A 23,349-nucleotide genomic window follows, 5' to 3' on the forward strand; every position below is an offset into this window, starting at 1 on the left:
ACTGGATTGTTTTGAGGCTTCAAATTTATTTTAGCTGTACAAAAACTGTCCGTTATGCTGCTTGATATATGTAGTTCTTCCCGTTATTTACTATTGCGGCTGATGAATCGGAAGTCCCACACAATCACAACAAATAGCTTACTTCTGCATTGCTATATAAGGTGAATATTCAAGATTATTAAGATGGAATCTGATTGGTCAATTATATTTTGCAGTCAAATATTTCTTTTTAATCACCAATATCCCACACAGATGTGCTAGTTTCATGTCTCTCATATCACTCCGTGCTCTCTTTATTGGTACATTCTAAAATAATTTCAATACATCGTTACTTTGTCAATTTATTTGATCACTTTTTTTGCAGTTTATTTTGCGAGACACTTCTTTACTGTCACTTTTGATCAATTTAATGCATTAAATTAACTTTTAAAAGGGATTATGATTTTTTACATTTTCAACTTTCCAACATTTTATTGTATAATGATGCTGTTTAAGCATGAAAAAGTTCTGCAAAGTTCCAAAGCACAGAGTCCCTCCAGCGGGAGTTATTCTCTATATCAGTGTCACTGTTTCTGAACTCTCACATTGTAGTCGTGAGTTTTCTTCCGACAACAAACACGTCACAATATTCCTCATTTAAAAAATTCCCGCCCAAAGCATATGCAAAAAAAAAAAAGGGACAAGGCCTGGTTGAGTTAGTTAGTAGTGTGTTGAAACTCGCATTTATGGTAAGGGACGTGACATTTCCGGTTGACCAATTGACACAGGTCCATCCGACCAATCAGAGCACACTGTTTTTCAGAAGGAGGGGCTTCATAGAGACAGGAAATAAACAGAGCGTTACTGACAGACTGGGAAGTGAGGAGCTGCAACAATGTCAAATGTGTGAAAAATATTTTTTAAACATTCAAGCAGGAAAAAGTTTGTTTTCTTCATTAAAGTTATAATGAAAAAAAAAAAATGTTCTTTTGAACTTTCTAATAATCAAAGAATCATAAAAAAATATCGGTTTACACATAAATGTTAAGCAGCACAGCTGTTTTCAACATTATTAATTATAACAACAACAACAACAACAATGTTTCCTGCAGCAAATCATCATATTAGAATGATTTCTGAAGGATCATGTGACACTGGAGTAATGATGCTGGAAATTCAGCTTTGGTCAGAGGAATAAATACAAGTTTAAAATATATTACAATAGAAAACAATTATTTTAAAACTGTTCAAAAACATAATAAATAAATAAATAAATAAACTTACAAACCCCAAACTTTTGAACAGCAGTGTGTGTGTACATTTGTTGCTTAGCAGATATTTGTTTAGATCCTGACATAACTCGAGAGATATGTGAACTCTGCAACCCTCCAGCTGTAGCAAATATCAGTCAAGACGCTTCCCCCAACATGCTAATTGGTGTCCTTTGGTCTTCCTTCACCTCCCTTTCTTTCCTTCCGCCCATACGGCCAGCAAACGGCACATTCCACCTGTCAGTCATGCGAGCGGTCCCAGGACGGCCTATAGGCTGAATCCAAGAGGGCGGCTGCTTAAACACAACTGATTGTGAGCAGTTGTCTTGGCCTCTCACCCCTTGATTTTACTCCTTATCTACTCATTCTGTTTCTCCGAGCCAGCCGATGTACTCAGACTCTGAGGGACATGAGCTGCAAGAGCTTGGAAATCAGAATAAGGGAATGTGAGAATGCTTTTTGAAGAAAGGCACTTGTGCTGGAGGGGTTTAAAACTATCTATATCTGACTTTTTAGGACCATTAGGAGTTTTTTAGAGCATTATGACATTTAGATGACAATTGAGCACATTTCCACCTCATCAAATTCTCATTACCGTAATGTGTTCAGATGTGTGCTTTGATTTTTCTTTTCCATATTGATAAATTTCATATGATAAAAAAAAAAAAAAAAAAAAACTCTAACTACTATTAAATACGATTTTTACCTCAATAAACTCAGAATTACTGCTTATTAATAGTTAGTAAATTAGTTACATTTAGGTATCGGGTATGATTAAGGGATATAGAATATTGTTTTCTCTTACTATTGCCACAGGAAAATAGATTTATGTCATCAAATTTGGTATTTCAGTTCTTTTTCATACCTTGACAATCTGAGCACAATTTGAGACATATTTGAGATCTGAAACTCTAGAGGAGATTATTTGAGTCTGTAGTGAGAAGCATGAGACCATTTAAACTCATTGCTGTCTAGAGTTATTAAAGAGATCTGATTTGATTTTTCTTTTCTAGGGTTGTGTGCACATGTAGTGCTGAGGTTAACTCACCTCGGCTGATCTGCCAGGGAAGCAGTAGTGAGCGGGTAGAGAGTGTGTGTGTGTGTGTGTGTGTGTGTGTGTGTGTGTGTCCTCCTACAGACACCTCCTGATGTGATGACAAGTTCGGAAGGCCTCCTGCACAGCATGAAGCCCCCAGCCCCAGACATCTGAGCATCTCAGCATCTCCTGCCCCGCCTTGGCAAAAACCTTCCACAGCTAAACGTTTTGTACTCTATCCACGTGTTCCCTTGCTCTCTCTCTTCCCGACTCTCTATACTCTCTATACTCTCTTTCTCACAGCCCACTACTGTAGTTTAATTGAGTTCGGACACTCTCTTAACAGAAATGAAGAAAGCAAAGTCATGTATGACTAATGGATCTGTCCAAATATATGCAATTTAATGACATAATCTCATAAAACTTGGAAAGAATGTCATATTTCACTGTAAAATGCAAACGAAACAAAAAAATAGTTAGTTTCATATTATTATAATGAGATACATGGTAATTTGGATATATATATATATATATATATATATATATATATATATATATATATATAGAGAGAGAGAGAGAGAGAGAGAGAGAGAGAGAGAGAGAGAGAGAGAGAGAGAGAGAGAGAGAGAGATGAATACAAATGTCAAACAATTATTCTTAAAGGGGTCATATAATGGTACATGCACTTTTACAAGTTGATTGTACTGAAATGTGTGTTGGCAGTGCCTGTACACAGCCATCATAAAATGATAAAAATCCATCCAGTGTTTTTTTATTTTATCTTCTTATATGTTTTCCCCCATCTCAAATCAAGCCGTTCGACCGTGTGATGTCACAAAATCGACGACCCTCCCACGATTGTTGATTGACAGCAGCGTTTCAACAGACCCACCCTCGCTCGTGAGTGAGCTGTCAATCATAGTCCGCCTGGACCGGCGCAGTCATTGTTGATACGCTGGAGCACTGTCTATGAGCAGAATGGCGTCTAAGCGATTGTGGTGTTCTGTTCTTGGGTGCAATAAGGAACACAGCAGTCATTTTGATCCTAAATCCGAACCGCTGAAGACGCAGTGGCTGAGTTTGTTTTCGAAGGGAATATTCCCCACGATCAGCGTCAATGCTTTCATGTTTGCGCGAATCATTTCACACACCAGACTGCTTTACAAACGAGGGTCAGTAAAGCTGGTTTTGCTAAGAAGCTGCTCCTGAAAAAAGAATCGGTACCAACTATTCGTGTTCCTGCTGCACCTCCAGCAGAAGAAGAAGTGAGTGTAACGTTTTATTAACCTTTATATTAATCTTTATATTAATCTTTGCAAATCGCTTGCTGCACGCTTCACGATTGTTTACGCTCAGGATGCATTACGGCATGTTTTCTATGTACGACGTTCTCAATATAATTCATAATCCCACGTTTATAATGAACAACGCGTTATGGTTATTGTGTTATTATTACAAACGGTGTACACACAGAACAGAGGGGCGGGGTGAGCAAAGCTCATTATCATTTAAAGACACATGCACTTAAACGGCGTGCTGAAAACAGAGCTGTTTTTGACCAGGTAAAATTAGTGTTTTCTTACAATACTAATGAGAATTTTTAATTAAAGTATATTACAAACTTTTAATTTAGACCCTAAAGAATCATATTAGCTTGTACAAAAATGCCATTATATGACCCCTTTAATATTTAGTCTTATGATTTTGTTTTCCATTGTGACATTTTCATGACAATTAAGTGATTTCTCACCAAAAGTTTATTCATGTAAATGTGAAAAGTATCATTCTTTTAACAGTATATTACATATACGGTAACACTTTAGGGTCCAGTTCTCACTATTAACTAGTTGCTTATTAGCATGCATATTACTAGGATATTGGCTTTTTTATTAGTTCTTATAAAGCACATATTAATGCCTTACCCTGCATAACTCGTTTCAGTGTCAGTGCTTGTATTGACACCATACACAGAAACTCAAGGCCTTCACCTGCACTAGATTGATTAGACTGGAGGATGAGTCCCAGATAGATGACCTCAGAGGAAGTGACCCGTAATTAAGCCGTTTGTCACTCATTAGCCCTGCTCTAACTGGAGCAAATTCCTACATGTCCCTTAGTGAACCCTAAACAAAGACTCCAGCTGCAGGGGCACTTTTAGTATTTCAGAAAATCATATCCAGAAGTATTACTCAAAGAGATTATTTACATTCATTACAAGAGATCTTCATCAATTCAATTAGATACTTATTACTTATACTTATACTTATACTTAGTGAGTTATGCTTCATATTCTAAAGTATCATTGCCTCAAGTGTTTCGCCTAAAATTCCACAGGCAGTTAAAAAAATCTTTTTATTTTCATTCATTTATGCAAAATGACCTACAACTAAGAAAATACTGTACATAAAATTGTGAAATAAAATACATATGAGACATAAAATGAGGAATAAAATATACAAAATGTGACAAAATAAATCTAAATTAGAAAGATGTTGACATACATTAATAGTCCTATAAGTTATGAAATGAATGTAGATTAATGTTCAATCTTTTGTTTTTTTTGATAATTTAATAAGTAATATTTGAGTTCATAATGTGATGTATTACTACGTTTGAGACGTTATTTTTCTATCTTAAGATATTTGGAAGATCTCTGGGATTTTTTACTCAGACCAGAAACGGTTTTCAGCAAAAACCTCACCTAACAAACCCCACACAAGTGTTTAACGATCATTCATTGATTCCTTAATCAGTCAATGGTTATTATAGGTCTCATAAGTCATAAATGACTGGTATATGTGTTTGCGTGTGTGCTGAATAGTGTGTGTGTGTGTGTGTGTGTGTGTGTGTGTGTGTGTGTGTGTGTGTGTGTGTGTGTGTGTGTGTGTGTGTGTGTGTGTGTGTGTGTGTGGGTGGGTGTGTGTGTGTGTGTGTGTGTGTGTGTGTGTGTGTGTGTGTGTGAAGCCCCAGAGGTCAGAGGGAGTGACGGGCTTTGACTGATTGATATCCGCATGTCCTGGTGTGGAAGGTCACAAGGGTGAAACAGGCTCGACTGGGAAAATTTATCCTGTGACAGTCTCGAGGTCAGGGTTTAAACATTGTTATGTACTCTCGGTAATTTCCATACCGTTGTGAGAAAGGAAAGGCCTTGTCTGCATGAGCGTGTGTATGTCTCCACAAAAGCGTGCTTTAGAGTCCAAAATAGAAGCTACATTTGTTTGCTCTTTGCTTTTATGGTGTTTGATTTGACATACTAATTGCACATGGTGGAACAAAATATCATGAGGCTCCAGGACTGAACGTGCTATTGAACCAAAACAGGCTATGTTTAGAAACATCCTGGGTCTTCAATCACGAAAACAAGTAATAGAGAGAAGACTCTCCAAAATTTAGGATGATGTGGAAACAAGGTGGTTTTCATAAAGAAATATCAATAACAAACTATTTTCCAAATGATTAGCAGTAACAAAACATTAAATAAAAGCTGTTTGTCACATTTTATCACAATTTTCATTGTACAGGAAATTATCAAACATACTCTCTTCCTCAAGTATGATTCAGTTCAGGGAATTGGTTCATTTTGACAGTACAAATCAATTCAAAAAGTGATTCTCTGACTGGCTTGAGCCTTTGCATGACATTTGCATATTTATAATTCTAGCTAAATATTTAGTATTCTACACTGCAAAAAAAATAAATAAAAATAAATAAATTATAATATATATATATATTTATTTATTATATATATATATTTTTTTTTTCTTACTTAGTATTTTGTCTTGTTTTCCAGTACAAATATATAAACATGCTTAAATCACGAAATATATAAGAAGTCATATCTTAAGTCATTTTGCTTCTCATGTTTAGATATTTGTACTGAACAACACAAATACTGAGTAAGATTTGATTTTTTTTTTCGTGTAACAGTATGTTTAATTTATATATTTTCAGAATTGATATGAATTATGTTGTTTTTAGTATTGTAAGTTGTGTTTACACATTTCTCTGTAAAAATGCTTTCTCTCTAATTGAATACCTCATTGTTTTGTGGCAGATAAATACTGTTCTGATTACAGAATAATGATTTAACTTTTTAAAACCTTCCCTAGCTTGTACCTTCAGTTTCAGCATAGTTTATCCAACACTGCAGTAACGAGAATGAGACCTTTTTAGCTTACACAGTCCAATAATGAGAATTTGGCCATTTGAAACAACGTCAATGCAAAACAATCTTAATGCTCCCTTTAAGCAGGGCCGGAGTGGGGCCACTTTTCAGCCCGGGAGTTTCAGGCCCAAGACCGGCCCACTTTTTCAATGGTGGAATTCCAAATTAGCACTTTTTCCAAATTGGATAAATGAAGCAACAGTTCAGCTCTTACTATTGTGTAGTTTGTATTAATACCATGGTTCAACAAATAATGTAAAGGTTAAATGTGACCCTGGATCACAAAACCAGGCTATTGCCAATGTTTTGTTGGCAATAGCCAACAAAACATTGTATGGGTCAAAATTATAGATTTTTCTTTTATGCCAAAAATCATTAGGATATTAAGTAAAGGAAATATATAAAACATTTATTGTTTGTGAATGGATACAGCACTATCGTCAATAGAAATGGACAACTTTAAAGGCGATTTTCTCAATATTTCGATTTTTCTGCACCCTCAGATTCTAGATTTTCAATAGTTGTATCTCGGCCAAATATTGTCCTATCCTAACAAACCATACATCAATGGAAATATTATGTATTCAGCTTTCAGATGATGTATAAATCTAATTTTTAAAAAAAAAAATACCCATAAGACTGGTTTTGTGGTCCAGGGTCACAAATAATAATTCACTTTATAAGAAGCAATTGCGACTTTATTTCACGCAATTCTGACTTTATAACACGCAATTGCGACTTTATTTCACGCAATTCTGACTTTATATCTCGCAATTGTGACTTTATTTCACGCAATTCTGACTTTATATCTCGCAATTTTGACTTTATAACACGCAATTGTGACTTTATTTCACGCAATTCTGACTTTATATCTCGCAATTCTGACTTTATAACACGCAATTGCGAATTTATTTCACGCAATTCTGACTTTATATCTCGCAATTCTGAGATAAAAAGTCGCAATTATCTTTTAAAATGTTTTATTCTGTGACGGAAACAAGCTTCCATACCTCCTGGCCTTTTCCTCCCATCCATCCTCCCTGATATGTACCGTTACGGTAGGGCCGGCCCAGCTATCGGTAGGCGCCGGCGGTGCCGCGGTAGCCTACCTGAGAAAACGTTTTCGAAAAGACGGGCTATGGACCCAACCAACTGTAGCCTATAGGAGGGGAGGGGAGGGGAGAACTCCCTCACATGGTACAACCCATGCAGAGGCTGCGCGCTGTGGTGTCAGAATGCGGAATGTGTGTAGCCTAATGTAACTAACGTGACAAATGTGAAAAAAAAAAAATCCTCGACCGGCCCAAAAGTGAAGCGGCCCACCGGGAATTCTCCCGATTCTCCCGATTACCCACCCCGGGCTGCCTTTAAAGGACAAGTTCGGTATTTTACACTTAAAGCCCTGTTTACAGATCGTTTCTGATGAAATAGAACGGTTAAGATTAAAATTTTGACACATGCTGCTGTCCCGAGAATTTTAGGTTTATTTCGCTTTCCCCCCCACCTACAGAATGGCTGCATAGGTGCACTCGAACATATCCTTCCTAAAACGCATTAAACTTTCGTTTACAAAGAGATGAAACTCACCGAGTGGTCAGGGGTGTTCACTGATATGCTCATACAAAAATCGCTGCAAAATATGCTTTCCAACAGGTTTTATCGTAGTTTTTGTCCAACTCCATTGACTTGTATTGAAAGAGCTGTGTGAGGTACGGTATTACTCCGCCGCTTCTTCTTCTGCTTCTTCTGTGTATTCAATGAAATGCCAGTGGTTTGCTTGCAATTGGCAAAGGTGCATTATCGCCACCAACTGGGCTGGAGTGTCTATTATTCAAGCTCTCAATGGAAGAATCTACGGGTGTGAGACGTTTGGAAAAATAGATCCACAGTTTTACAACGAATGGTAAAACACCTGTTGGAAAGCATATTTTGCAGCGATTTTTGTATGAGCATATCAGTGAACACCCCTGACCACTCGGTGAGTTTCATCTCTTTGTAAACTAAAGTTTAATGCGTTTTAGGAAGGATATGTTCGAGTGCACCTATGCAGCCATTCTGTAGGTGGGGGGGAAAGCGAAATAAACCTAAAATTCTCGGGACAGCAGCATGTGTCCAAATTTTAATCTTAACCGTTCTATTTCATCAGAAACGATCTGTAAACAGGGCTTTAAGTGTAAAATACCGAACTTGTCCTTTAAGCAAAATATACCTTCTTATTTCTATAGATTTGCGGTCTTCGTGACGTTCACCAAACAGCACTGATGGAAGGAGACATGATGAAGAGGCGGACAGCACATCAGGTTCACCATGACAAGAGGAGCGATTGCCTCCGTCACTCTCTCTCCTCTGACCTCCAGTTTCTCCTCTGTCCAGATCTCCGTTCTTTCATCCCTGTATCCCAGCTCATCCCTGCAGCAGTGGATGTCTTACAGCAGCTGACAGACTGACAAGCTGAAATAATTACACAGGCCTGTGTGTCTGTGAGAAACACCTCGGCCCTGCCTTTAATCAAACCAACGCTATCTCACGACTAATTCGTGCGAATTCGTACATTTGTCTAAACCCCAGTGATGGGTAGGTTTAGGGGCGGGGTCAGGGGTAGGTCATTTGTAGGAATCGAGTAAGGTCGTATGAATTCGTACGAATTAACCACCTCGTAAAATTCATAAGAATTGCCGTGAGATCGGGTTTGTTAAACAGACATGTTGGAGTTGATGGCGGAGTGCGGCCCACATCCACCACAGGCTCTGCAAAAGCAGACTAACTGACTATCTGCCCCATTTAAGATGCATGACTAGATTTTTACACTTTACGAAGAAAATAAAAGTGGTTGCGTCTGAAAAAACGCCCTTTCCTGATGTTTATATGCAGTTAACCGGCTTGCTGAAGGGTTTAGAGTGTTTTTTACACTCTTACAAATTAAAGGTTCTTAATTGGCTTCTATGGTGTCATGAAGAACCTTGAACATCCATGGAAACTTTTCATTGCACAAAATATTCTTTATGGTGAAAAAATGTTCTTTAAGTTATTAAAATGTTTTACACACTAAAAAAAAAAAAAAAAAAAGCATGGCTCTTTTTAAGAACTGTTCACTGAAAGGGTCTTTGGGGAACCAAAATGCCTTTCATGGCATCGCTGTGAAAACACCCCTTTGTAACCTTTAGTTTTAAGAGTGTAGCACAACAAAACCCAGTTGCAAGGGTGTCATATTTTATATGCAAATTTCTAAGGTCTCTAAGTGATGAAAATTTTGCTGAACGACCTGTTGTACACCAACTACTAGACTGAAAAGTTTCCTTTTTTTTTTTTTTTTTTTTTAATTTACAGTACATGTTACAAACAATTACAAAGAAATGGCAAGTAACACATTGAATTAAACATGCAATTTTGAAGTAGAAATACTATATAGTAGTCTGTTATGTTTTTGGCCATATAAATATCAGTAACTGCACCAAATTGCATATTTTTGCTCAGTTTGGGCCTTTGAATAAAACTGATGAAACCGTTTTTTTCCTCCTCAAGAATGAGCTCCATATTTTCACTATCTTACATGAGCCATAAAGCCTTATGTTTCAAATATGACACTCAACAAAAAGCACATTATCAAACTTTTTAATTGCACTTTATTTTACAGTATGTACACTAACGTGTACTTGCAGTGCACTTACCTAAGAAAGAACTGGTTAATATAAGGTAACTCCATGGGTTGAGGTTGGGTTTAGGGGTAGATTCAGGGTTTGTACCTAGTTATTGTAATAACTGTAATAAGTACAGAGTATACATGGAGAACAGGACTGTAAAATAAAGTGCTAAAAAAAAATGTGTCTGTTCAAGAAACTGTTCAAATGTTTGAGGTGATTAAAAGGTTTGATGGCGTTCCCACCACACCTCAGGTTAATAAGACATCAAGATTACAAGTGCTTTGTTTTAAAGTGTGATTTAAGCTCATCATTGACAGAATCTGTCAGTGTCTGTCCTCCATGGTCTCTCATGCAAGCGGACTCGTCTGTTGAGAGGAACGATGAGTTTGAGGAATGCTGTCTCCTAAATGAGCGAGGTTAATTATGACGCTGACCTCTTCATTCCAGCAATATCTGCGACGTGTTTCATGCTGGGCACATTGCTGAGGTCACGCATGAGCGGGCAGGGAATGAAACTCGCTTATTTACATATAGAGTGATGGCTGTCCGCTTTATCACCTCTCAGCGATTAAATATTAACCGTGTTAGAGAATGGTGCAAATCCATGCTCAGGAATCACAGCTGACTTTTGGACTGCTGTTTTGAAGGTTCACTGCGTGACTTATACTTTGCCTTAGCAAATGTGATCTGAACACACCTCTAACACCTAACTATTATACAGTATGTGGTGCATTAACTCCCACACGGTTTGTGTTACAGGCATTTGATGCCTCAGATTGTGTGGATCTCCATAAAGCATATTCTATAACCCTATTCTGTTTTCAATATTCTATAACCCTACTCATAAATTACCATTTATTTATTTTTTGGTTATTAAACTGGTTATGTCAAAATATTTCAGTGCATATATGGCATATACAAGAATTTGTAGAGGTGGTTTTAGAGCTGTCACTCTATGCAGTGTTGGGAACAAGCCACGCCCACTCATGTGTATTGCAGGATGATTGGCGGTTGATTCCTGAAACATATCATTGTCTGCCTTGTTTACCATGGTCACTAATTAAGTCATGATCCGACATGTTTCCCCCATCGAATGCTAATTACAGGCATAAGGCTGTTCGTTAGGACGTCCCAGTTCAGTGAATGTTTATATTGGCAGCTATGTAGGCACTGAAAATAAGCATTCAAGTCTCAAACAAGATGCAGGAAATTCTATATGTATCTGAGTTAACTGAATTAGCCCTCTTAAAGATTAATGCAGTCTCTCTGGCTAACTTAAACCATGCAAATGTAAATGTATACATTTAATAAGAATTATCACTGATGTCAATCCTTGTCTAATCACAGCCGTTAATTTACACGACAAAAGCGGGTTGTTTTGGGGGCCTGAAAACACAAACTTTTGAAAACGTGTTTCAAAGTGCATGTTTTCGAAAATGATACAGTTATTGTCTCTGTGTAAACTACAAAAATAAGAATTTGTAAAAACTACAGAAACTGTGGTTTTAGGCTACAGTTACTACAAAAAAGCTCTCGATTACGTATGGTAACCCTCGTTCCACAATGAGGGAACGGATAGTACGTCATAACTGATGAACTGGGGATCTCGCTCGAGAGCCTATCTACTTTGAGTGTAACTAAACGAGCTAATGCACAATGCAATGGCATGCGATAATTGCACCAGCTGCTGTACATCACGGCGCAAGCATATAATGAGCAGAAGGTGCGTTGCATCCTTGTTTTTCCGCTGAGGAGCCGGACTTGTGAATCGGCCGTACAGCGGCAGCTCAGCAACTGTGGCGACGGGACTGTGGCCTCTGTTCCCTCCTGGGGGAACGAGGGTTACCATATGTAACCGAGATGTTCCCCTTCGTCAGTTCACTATGACGTAAGTCATAACTGACGAACTGGGGATATCTACCAACACGCCACTGCTGCTGGCCCTTCCAGCGCTCCGCTTGAGCCTCCTGGCCTGACCGCAGTGTTGGGCAGATAGTAGGAGCTCTAAGCAGAGAACGTCAGTCACTGCACAAGCAGGGTAGTGCAACATATGTTGGGCAGTCTCTGGGGTGGTTCCAGCCTAGTTCTAGGGGGGAAGAACACCAGCAGAGACGACAGAGTGGGCTCTGTCAAGGGAAAGACACAGGCTCGTCCGCAGAGGAGCTGATCGTGGAGGAATACACATAAGGGGTCGCCGCAGGGACCGCTACATGTGGACACCCAGCCTAGCACAGGTTCCACAATGCATACAAGTGTAGGCCTGGCATCAGACTCTCTGCAACGTCTGACTGCCGCAGGGGTGACAGCCGAACTCAACAGGGTTAGCCATTTCTGGGGAACACTACTGGACCAAATAGATGCACGTGTCTGGCCCATCTTGAACGGGAGCTTGTGCAGGACCTGATTCAAGGTTCGCAGGTCCAAGATTGGCCGTAACCCACTGCCTTTCTTGGGTACAATGAAGTAGGGGCTGTAGAACCCTGTCTTCATATCGGCTGGAGGGACTGGCTCGATCACGTCCTTCACCAGTAGGACATCGATCTCTGCCCGCAATACTTGGGTGGGTGCCGGGCGAACTGAATCGCATAGCCAAGTCTGATGGTACAGATGAGCCAGCGAGACGGACTGGGAAGCGCTAGCCAGGCTCCCAGACACCGTACAAGCAGGACCAACGGGACCACAGACGTACCCAGGGTGGGGCAAAAAGGTGGAACACAGGGACTCAGCTCGGGAGGCACCGAGGCGGCCCGAAGCGGAGCCTGAGTGTACCATGCAACACTTACCTGGTTCCAGGGAGGGGAAGAGGGTGTGTGGGAAGGCCTGGCGCACACTGCTGCCCGCTGGCGATGAGAGAGGAGGATGGGAGTGGCACTGTGATCCTCAGGTCACCAAGGCTATTAACCGAAGTAGGCTTTTTCTACTGGGCAGAAGGAGCATTAGATTGAGGAATAAGCGAAGGGGCTCCACCTCTTTTGAGGTATCGGAGTCTGGACCATAACGCCGCGATGGTAATGTTCCCACAGTGGGAACACGAGTCATCCATGAACGCTATTTCAGCATGCCTATAGCCCAAGCACGTGATACAGTGATCATGACCGTCAGCCGGAGTCAGACATTGACCGCATCCAGAAACACACGATCTGAATGACATCTTGAAAAAGACGCAGGGTCAGATCTTGTTAGCTCTTTCAGAAGTGCTCTCTGTGGTGCCGAAGCGCACAGGGAGATAGCCGCAGCTAAACACAGGGGATAGTGCAATCCTGTGTGAGCACTCACTCTCTTAGTCACGCCCTTCTGAACCAACAAAGCCAAGAAAACAGCTGTTTTGCTCTAACCGGGGATACACTGGAGAGATCGTGACCACCACTGTCTGCGCCGTCACACCGACACTGAAAGGCAGAGATTCTTCTCGCAGAGACTTGAAGACACACAGTAGATCTTGCAGGAGACAGGAACAGCATACACCATCTGGCTCCGAAGCCAAAGACAAGGATGCGACGTTATATGCTCATTATATGCTTGTGCCGCGATGCACAGCAGCTGGTGCAATTATCGCATGCCAATATGAATTGGCTCGTTTAGTTACACTCGAAGTAGATAGGTTCTTGAGCGAGATCCCCAGTTTCGTCAGTTACTTTGTACGTCATAGTGAACTGACGAAGAGGAACTGTAACATTTCTCTTCTACTATGTCACAGGACGCTCTCGTATCATTGAGAAACTACCAAAACATCTTAGAAAAAAGAAGAAGCTTGAAGAGAAATATATCTGTCATTGAGAATCTACTTTATGTATAAAGTGACAAGCCTGGCTGTTGCCTTTCTCAATACCACTGCATTCTGTCTGTTTCATGCTGTTGAGTTTTTGAAACCAGGAATGCTGTGTGTTTGTTTCCAAAGCATCTCAAAACATATGAAACCTTTAGAAACATTACATCTGCTTGGCTTATGAATGTTAATTATGTGACATGTTATTTTGCCAGTACTCATATGTGAAAGGCAGTATGTAGTACGCAGGCTAATATGTAGGCACTTCCCTTACTCCCTATGCATTTCTAATGCAACCATTAGCATCCTGTTCTTTTTATGCAACTGGCTACTTTTTATGTACTTACGGCAAGCAAAATTAAATTCTTAAAATATTTAAAGGTACACTATTTTATGCCCTCTAGAGCATAAAAAAACACAACTGCTTGCATTTTGCGGAAGAACATTGTTTTGGTTACGTAACAAAACCTTCACAATAGATAATGCTTTACAATGAACTTTGTTAGAGAGATGAAAGCTTTAGCATAAGTTCAGCCATGCAGGAAGACTTAATTACTACGTCACTTATTACCTTCACATCTATCCAATCATGTCCTAATACTTTCTGTAAAAAAATTCGGTACTTACACATGTTTGAGTTCGCAGATGCTAATGCCAACAATTACCTCCACCTTCCAGGATGGTCCTGTCCATACCTCCCGGGGGGTCGGCTGCGCCCCTGCCTTCGTCTTCAGGCAGGAAATGCAGATCCGCTACCCTCGGATTATGTACTACGGACGGGGCCTACGCCAAAGAACTTTATAAATAATTGCTTGCTGGGCTGTTAATAAATGAATGCTTTGTTACATCATTCTATCTCCCGAGTCTTTCTGGTAGAACTACATATGTCAATGAGCCCTATCGTACACCCGGCACAATGCAGCGTCAAGTGCGACGCCAGTGTTTTCTGCTAGTTTCAGCTCGACGCAGTTATCATTTTCATTTAATTTTAATAATTAAAGTTGTTTAAATAGCAAATGCATTTGTGCCTATTTGTGTGCCCATAGGCTGGTCTGAAAACGAGGTGTGTTCAGGCGCATTGATGGCGCGTTGCTATTTTGAGGCAACTGAAATAGACTGCGCCATTGACCAACAAAAACCTGGTCTAAAGTCAATAGCGCATTAGTAATATGCGCCTTTAGGCGGGTCCACAGCGCGCGTATACTCTGATTATTACACACATAGGGGCGTGCAGCAACACACAAACATGCCAAATATTAAAAATAAAAGGATTACAATGTAAATATTATTATATATTATATTATATTATTATAGTAAAATATTATTATTCTGTACATAAAGTTATGGTGGAATCCGGCTTGTCTTGTAGATGCTTGAACGATTTTTCCGCTTGCAAATTCCACCATGTAAATAACGAATCCGCCATGGCCATGTTTCCGCATCGCTTTTAGAATATCTCCGTAAAGCCAGGCCAATGCTGATTCTTGTTTTATTACGAGCTCTGTCGCGTTCTTTTTTTACCAGTAGACTGTCCTCTGTTCTGTGTTTTTTTTTTTTAATGGGTGAAGATTTAGCTGCTCTGCTCATTGTGATCTCTGCTACTCCCACACCAGACACATTTCAAAGTAGCAGGAGCAACTTTTCTCTATTTACGGATATGACGAGAAACGCACAGGCGAGTGACTTATCTCTGCAATTTCCCACGAAATCCATCCTGTCAGGTCTAAAATGTAAACACTTAATAGGCTTACCATAGTGAATTGGGGTGACAAAAACACATTTTAGGAGAAGGATTGATGATATATTGACTTTTGTTCATAAAAAAAAAAAAAAAAAAAAAAGTTACACAGTGTACCTTTCACTCCTAACTAATATTTCTTCCCTCAAAAATCTAAACAACACTACTGCACAACCATCCGTCTTCCTGCCTCGCTGGACCGTTCTCCTCATGAATGAAAAATGCACAGTGCTGCTGGTAATAGAGATGGAGAGACAGACAGTGCAGCCTGTCTCACGTGTTGCTACACTCTTGACAGGCAGTGTGGACAATGCCCTATCCCCTTAGTGCCCCTATTAAATCAGGCCCGAGCCTGCAGGCCAGAGGATTAGTGTGAACACAGCCATTTCCCCAGGTAGCGGATTTGCCTTCCATTAGCTGACAGTGCCCCTGGCTCCCTCTGCTTCAACTCCAGTTGAGGTCAATTATCTGCTAGACCAAGTCAGGTACTTTCTCTTAATTAGAAAGTTCATAGCAGCCGAGACCATCTGGAGCGAAAAAAAATTATATTGTGTTCTGGATGAGAGTGAAAGTCATTGTAAGGAGGGTTGGGAATTGTAACAGATTTGATGATTCTGGTGACGATTTTGGACTCCATTTAATGATTTTGGATCCCACCCTAATAATTGGTCCAAATTATATTCCTTTTTTTTTTTTTTTTTTTTGGTTGCAAATGTGTAGTAACATTTGGTATGTTCATTAATATTAATATTTTAACTGAATTGCTAAGTAAATTTATAAAATCAGTGTAGAATTTATGAGTGTGGCCTTATGTCTCACACAGGACGAAGAGGATTAAGTACATTTAATTAAGTGAATTTATAAGTAAATAATTTATGATTTAAACCAATGACTCAACAGCCAAACTTAACAGAACAAACTTAATTTAATTTTAATTCTATTCTATTCTATTCTATTCTATTCTATTCTATTCTATTCTATTCTATTCTATTCTATTCTATTCTATTCTATTCTATTCTATTCTATTTCTTTTCAGTTTCGTTTTATTACAGTAATTTGTTCCCAAATGGAGTTGGTGGAAGAATCCAGGTGCTTTCATTAATTTTTTTATTTTTATTTTCAGTTTAGTTGAGTTTGTTTTAGTTTTAATTGTCATTATTACTTGTTAATTGCAATTATTTAATTATATTAGAACTTTTAATTTGAATTTAATTTGTAAATTACTTGAAAGTAATTTGTTTGTTTTAGTAGTATAGAATTCCATAGTTAATCCACTATAACTGTTATCATTTTAACACTAGTTTTTGAACAATGGAACCTGTTCCCAACCCTAGTTCTAAATACTGTAATCAATGCATTTGATGTTTAGCATGATGTGACATTTGAATGTGTTATGTTTGGTTAGTGTCCTTAATTTATATTAGATAGCAAGACAATATTGCAAATAATTTTACGGACTAGAACGAATGGAGCTTGTGCAATGAAAGAGAGGGTAGATCATCCTCTAGGCTATAAGCTCTGTTTTATATTTTAAATGAATTTTCTAATTTATGCCTAAAGTTCAGGTGACACTGCTGGTGGAATCTGACTGCATGAAAAGTATGTTTAATGTGAAGGAGAATCGAATAATTGATTAGTGTCCGAGTGTCTTTCTCTGTCCCTTTTCTTGTCCTCCTTTTTAAGACATAACATCCCGTTTTCATGCATATTTCATTGCCTGCATGAGGGTTGTCGGTCACCTGTCTGGGGACCCTGACAGATGTCCGCACTGGCCCACTCCAGGACACTTTAGGGAAGGGAGGGGGTCTCCTATGGTAGTTCCTCCCGTCTCCATGGGTCCCATCTGTTGGGTGTCTCTAGCTCAGGATTTCAATGGCTGGCTGCTGTAGATCAGATAATATTTCCTATGCTGGTCCAACAGAGTGAAATGCATATATTTCACAGTAGGCTCTTGGGGGGCTGCACTTGGGGGGTATTTCATAAAACCACTTGATATTATTTTCATCCGGTAAGGGTGGGAGAAAATAAGATGACGAAATGACAGATGGTATCAGAGTCTCAAATTTGGGTGGCATGAGCCAAGGCAAGATTCTGCAACATAGGTCATGATACTGTAGCATAACTGCATGACTATATATACTATATACTATATGCATTTCAAATATACTAGCCTATATAACCAAACATTTGTAGAATAATGAAAGATATAAATAAATAATAGTTTAAAAATGGCTAGTTTAAATATACATCAATTATACACTATAAAATGCGTGCAGTGAATTTTATACATTTTTAGGTGACACTATATCCGAATGCCTTTTGGAGCCACTGTGAGTCAGTGATACGCCCAGAGGGGCATCTGATGACTGTCTCAATCCAGGGTGGTCCAGACGTAAGGGGATGGGTCAGATACTGACATGCTGGCCCCTGGATATAATTACTTGCCCATCTTCAGCCCCGAGGATACTCGTACTGAATCCTTGGTGTAATGTTCACATTACATGGTGAAAATGTCCCAAATCAGAATTTTTTTGTCTGCTTGTGACAGATGTGATTCTTTCAGAACAGTGAGAACACAAACAATCCAATCTTTTCTAATCTGTTTTGGGATACGTGATCCAACATCTGATACATATTCAATCTGCAGGCATCGAACAGACAGACGGGTAGACGGATGGACAGACAGACAGACAGACAGAGTGAGACAACGCGCAGCACTACACATGTACAGTACATTGTGCAATCACACTAGACTCTACTAGAGTATTTCTGTACTCAGTGTGGAGGAGGATGAAGCAGAATATGGAAGAACTGAAGTCTTTTCAGCTTGGTGTGAAACTAGAGTTCAAACAGAGGGTCACATGGGCAATGCAGACCCTGAAATCAGCCACACACAGTCAGGCATGGTACCAGTAATGCAAGAGTAGTGCTTTCATTCTTTATATGACTCTCCAAACGCTACAGAACGCATCAGCTTGTATATCTGTTTGTAGTATGCACTCATAACATTCTGCCTATCCATCAAGCTCATTAAAGCTTGTGAAGTCCAGGAGGAGAAGACCTCATTCTCAGGGGCAAACGAATTTGACTGGATGTTGCAGTAAGCTTGTGTGTAGCCTGTGGCCAGGTGAGCAACGCTCTGAAATATTAATGAGCGTGTTACTGACTGGCCTCTACCAGGTCAGCACAAACTGCGGGAAGCTAATGGAGCGTGTATGCCATGACTCTCGTGAGTTTAATGCGCTATCTCCGGCAATAACAACAACTGTCTCACTCGCACACGGGAACACACGGACACACAGCCCCAGGTGTAACTCCAAGTTATAAGCACACATCTGCCTGCTTGACAATCTCAGGAATTTGGAAGTGGGTCCGTCTTTTGTAGAGCCATCTTATGTACTCAATGATGCTGAAGGCGTTTGTTCAGGAGCACAGTCTGAGGAAATGATATACTCTGTTTTTTGACACATCAGACATATTTGTGCAGTGACCCTGCATTTTTTCTCAGGTAGTGAAATGGCCTCTTAAATCAACACGTTTCATATGTCGAAACAGTGAACACCTTTATTTCTGTGAGACACATTTATAAATGAGCAAAGAATTTTCTTTTTCATAAGCCCTCAGGAAAATTGATGAGGTTATTCGGTCCAGCGTTGTTTTCTTTGGACTGCCACCGGGGCTCTAGGCTTGATTATGGAGTGAGGTTTTCCAGACTTTATAGTCACCACAGAAGGCAGTGGAGACCCAAGAGAGCATCTAATTTCCTGTGCTAGCGTGCTAGCGCATTCTTACGGGCTGCTCGATCTGATGAAGGACATGCTAATTTCAGAGATTCGCATCTGGACACTTACTTTTACTTCTGCTGAACTTACGAAGAGGTGCTATGCAATGATATGGCAAAATATTTAAATTAGCTGAATCAAATATCTTTGAAACAACTGAAGGTCAATCTGAAAAATTCTTAGCACTCAATGCTGATTTAAAAAGCATAGACCATTAATTTACATTATTATAGAGTTCTCTGGAACTGAACATTAACCCACGCAACTTAAAATGTTCCCCTTTGTAGGTTTCATATATTATTATTATTATTATTATTATTATATATATATATTTTTTTTTTTTGTCATTTAAAGGGATAGTTCAACCAAATACTATGGAAGTCAATGGGTGCCATCAACTGTGTGGTTACCAACATTCTTCAAAATATCGAATTTTGTGTTCAGCAGAAGAAATAAACTCATACAGGTTTGGAACAACATGAAGGTGAGTAAACGATGATACTATCCCTTTATATATTTTTTTATGTTTTTTTTTTTTTTTTGCAGCGATTTCATAACCATTTTGGCTCCACAAAGAACAGAAAGAACTATTTTTTTCTCAGTGTGAAGAACATTTTATTAATCTGAAGAACCTTTTTCCACTATAAAGAACCTTTTTTAAACAATGGAAAGGTTCTATTGATGTTAAAGGTTCTTCATGGAACCATAGATGCTGATAAAGAGCCTTTATTTTTAAGAGTGAATGCAGTATTGTTATTTTTGCTGATGTGGTCATTTAAGATTGCTGTTTTTTTTTAAATATATCTTATCCCAGTAAATGTCACTGAGAGGTTTCTATCACATTTCATTTTAACATATTTCCATATAAGCATCTGAGTATGGTCTTAAAAGCAGCAGATTTACATACATTGCACATCATAAATACAAAGTTCTATCATCAAAGTCTAGATAGTGTGGGCTAATACATTATTAACCCAATCTGCTTGCAATCACATCATTCTCTAAAGGGCACAGCTGATTGTTTCCCGCTGTATCAGTAACCAATGAGCTTGCTGCTCAACATTCAAATATCGTTTGCTGTAGCAGTTTTCAGTGCACTTTCAGAGACCCTCCACCTTCCCCAGCTCCACCTGTATAGATCTGCTATGGGGTGATTCATGTATACGGTTACTTGCTCACAGCAGCATGTTGTGTGTGTGTGTACTGGCAGTGGCAAGTTCCATAGCTATAATCAACAGCAGCAGCAGCAGCGTAGCAGATATATGCTGTCATGGGTTCAGTTCCCAGGGAATGCATGAAATGATAAAATGTATCGTAACTGCAATATTATTCACTTTGGATAAAAGTGAGTTCATAGAAACAGTTGTGGTAAATTATGATTTATTTTGCCATGGCACTGTAGATTCAGTGGAGCGTCCCCACAGAAATATGTTTCAGTAAACGTAAGGTGTATAGCCCATTAAAAAGTGGCCAAAGAAACAGGGTTAGTGGTGTAAGCCATGAATAGAGAGCATAAAATGAACACCATCGCATTGCAACCAGAAGAAGGTCCATAGCATTTACACTTAACACATCAGTGAAATTACAAGGGCAGATCGATGTCTTCCCTAAAATCATTCATTTGTGTATTCAGCTTTAAGTCATATCTTTTGTCCATGAATATTCATGGTCATCCTCATTATGACAGGAAGACTGACAAACTCAAACTTAGTTTATTCCCACACAAATGCAAATGAAATGGCACTTGTTTGCAAAGATTCACAATTGAAGACAACAACCGTAACAATGAAGAGTGACTATAGTTACAGGACTTCCACAAACCCTCAGGATAATAAGCTGTGAATGTACTCGGTCCGCGGGTCTCAGTGCTTTGTTATCCCCTCAAAAAATGGTGAAGGCTTTGGTGGGAATGCCAATCAGGAGAAACTGGCTTCATTATTTTCTCTTTCCCCCAGAACACCTTCCCCTCTAATGGCTATCCAAACAGATAACAGAAGGGTCTGTTAGGGCCACTAGTGGAAGCTCGATAATGAGTGTTCTGTTAAGTGGAGAAGCTCTACCCTTCTCTCCCCTGAAAGCCACCTCGAACTTAAGAAGCAGGTCCTCTGGGCATGCTCAGAAATCTCCTAAACAACAACAGTCACAGCAACAACAACAGGCAAGGCTGATACAATTAACTGATCGGAATGGCTGAGGTTGTATGTTTTATGAATGCAGTGCATGCACATTCAGGCACCATTCTGCCTAGTGCCTGAACTAGGTCGAGAACTTTCAAGACTCACCTAGTACCGTCTTGTGTGAAATATTTACGCCTTGTCTCAGGGTTAGATGCTAGTTGTGAAAATCTGCTGAGGGCTGTGTTCTTTATTCTGACTCTTCAGAAGTGGCCACAAATTCATCCGAAACGTCCACCAATTCTTCAGGGCAATAATTCAGTTTATATTTACATATTTAGAAAAGATGTTTGTGGTCTGAATATCAATACCCCATAGAAAATAAATGGAAGTGTGTGTATTGGATAACTCAAATCAAATTGTTTAGTGGAATGTTGTGGTCTCTGCCAAATGTAAAGTTGGGTATAATGTTAAAATGCCTGCGGAGGGAAATGTTTGCTGCTTGGCAGCATCGCTGTAAATCTATCTATGTGAGAACAGAGCAACACTCTGTTAAAGTGAACTGAACTGAATGGACAAAGAAGGGTTGCCAACAAATGCGTGAGATTATTTGGTCTCATCTGCCAGACACTATTCTTGGGATGGAAAGTCATCCAAACATTATCAAGTCAAAATAAACAGTCAACGGTCATGAGCTTAATTTGATCTTTGGGAAGAAATTACGGATAGCAAACAATCCTGTAAGAAAAATATATAAGAAAACAGCAATTTTTTAATTTCATAGTCCTCCATACTGTCAACAAATTCAATAAATCCTTACCATAACACTACATCCAGAAAAGAAAAAGAAAACTTTGTGGTTCTATAAAGTGACTTAAAGATATGTACAATGAGTTCAGAATTCAGTAATGGACAGCATTTGTGGCACAATTAGTGTTGTGAAAGCTACTCTGAAACTGTTTGCCAAACTACAAGCTACTCATAAGTTCAGATACAGTCAAGCTACCCTTCTGAAAAAGTAGTTACACAAGTTACTACAAAAAAGTAGCTAGCTAGATTGATTTTTTTTATTTTTTATTACATTGTATATTACAAATAACTTAATTATTGTTATTTAAGAATATTTTAATTAAAATATTTGGGTTTTAATGCAATGTAATGCAATACAATTATGATTTCAAAGAGTATTGTTTTATTTTGTAAACTATCAGTAAACTATCAAAAGACACACACACACAATACTCAAATATATATCTCAAACTGACTGTCAATGAGCAAAACTGCTACAAATGTAACACCAATGCAAGAACAAAATATATTAAACTTTAATTGGATACACAGGTGTAGTCAAAAATGCACGTTAAACTCACAGCTCGCAGCATTTACTGTTAATGGAGCCGCTCTGAGACACGAATCGTGAGCTGTATAAGCTTCACTCTGAAACCTGCCACAACCTATTTAATTAGATCACAGTTTTCTGTTCGATTGACAGATGCGTTGCCACAGCAATGGTGCAAAGCAGGACAATTAATCAAGTTAAAAAGCCTATAATTCACCTGTATTTGCTTGAAGTCTCCGAAGCAGACAGCAGACATTTGGTTTGCATAAATTACATACAAAAAATTAACCTTTACTAGTTGATTCATGTGAAATATCAGCCCACTCCTGTACGTCCTTTACATAATCATCAGACGATCTCTTCTCAGTGAACTGTAAAGCCGCAAGATGCTTGATCAAACAATAGTTGGTGGTAATGCACAATATTAGTTTGTGATCTAATGAAGAGGAAGAAGATGCTTCCATGCATTGCAGGCTACAGAATGCAGCTTTTGGTCGCGCTACATCAGCTACTTGCTG

This window comes from Abramis brama, assembly GCF_963993115.1.
Source record: "Abramis brama genome assembly, chromosome: 24".
Lineage (NCBI taxonomy): Eukaryota > Metazoa > Chordata > Actinopteri > Cypriniformes > Leuciscidae > Abramis > Abramis brama.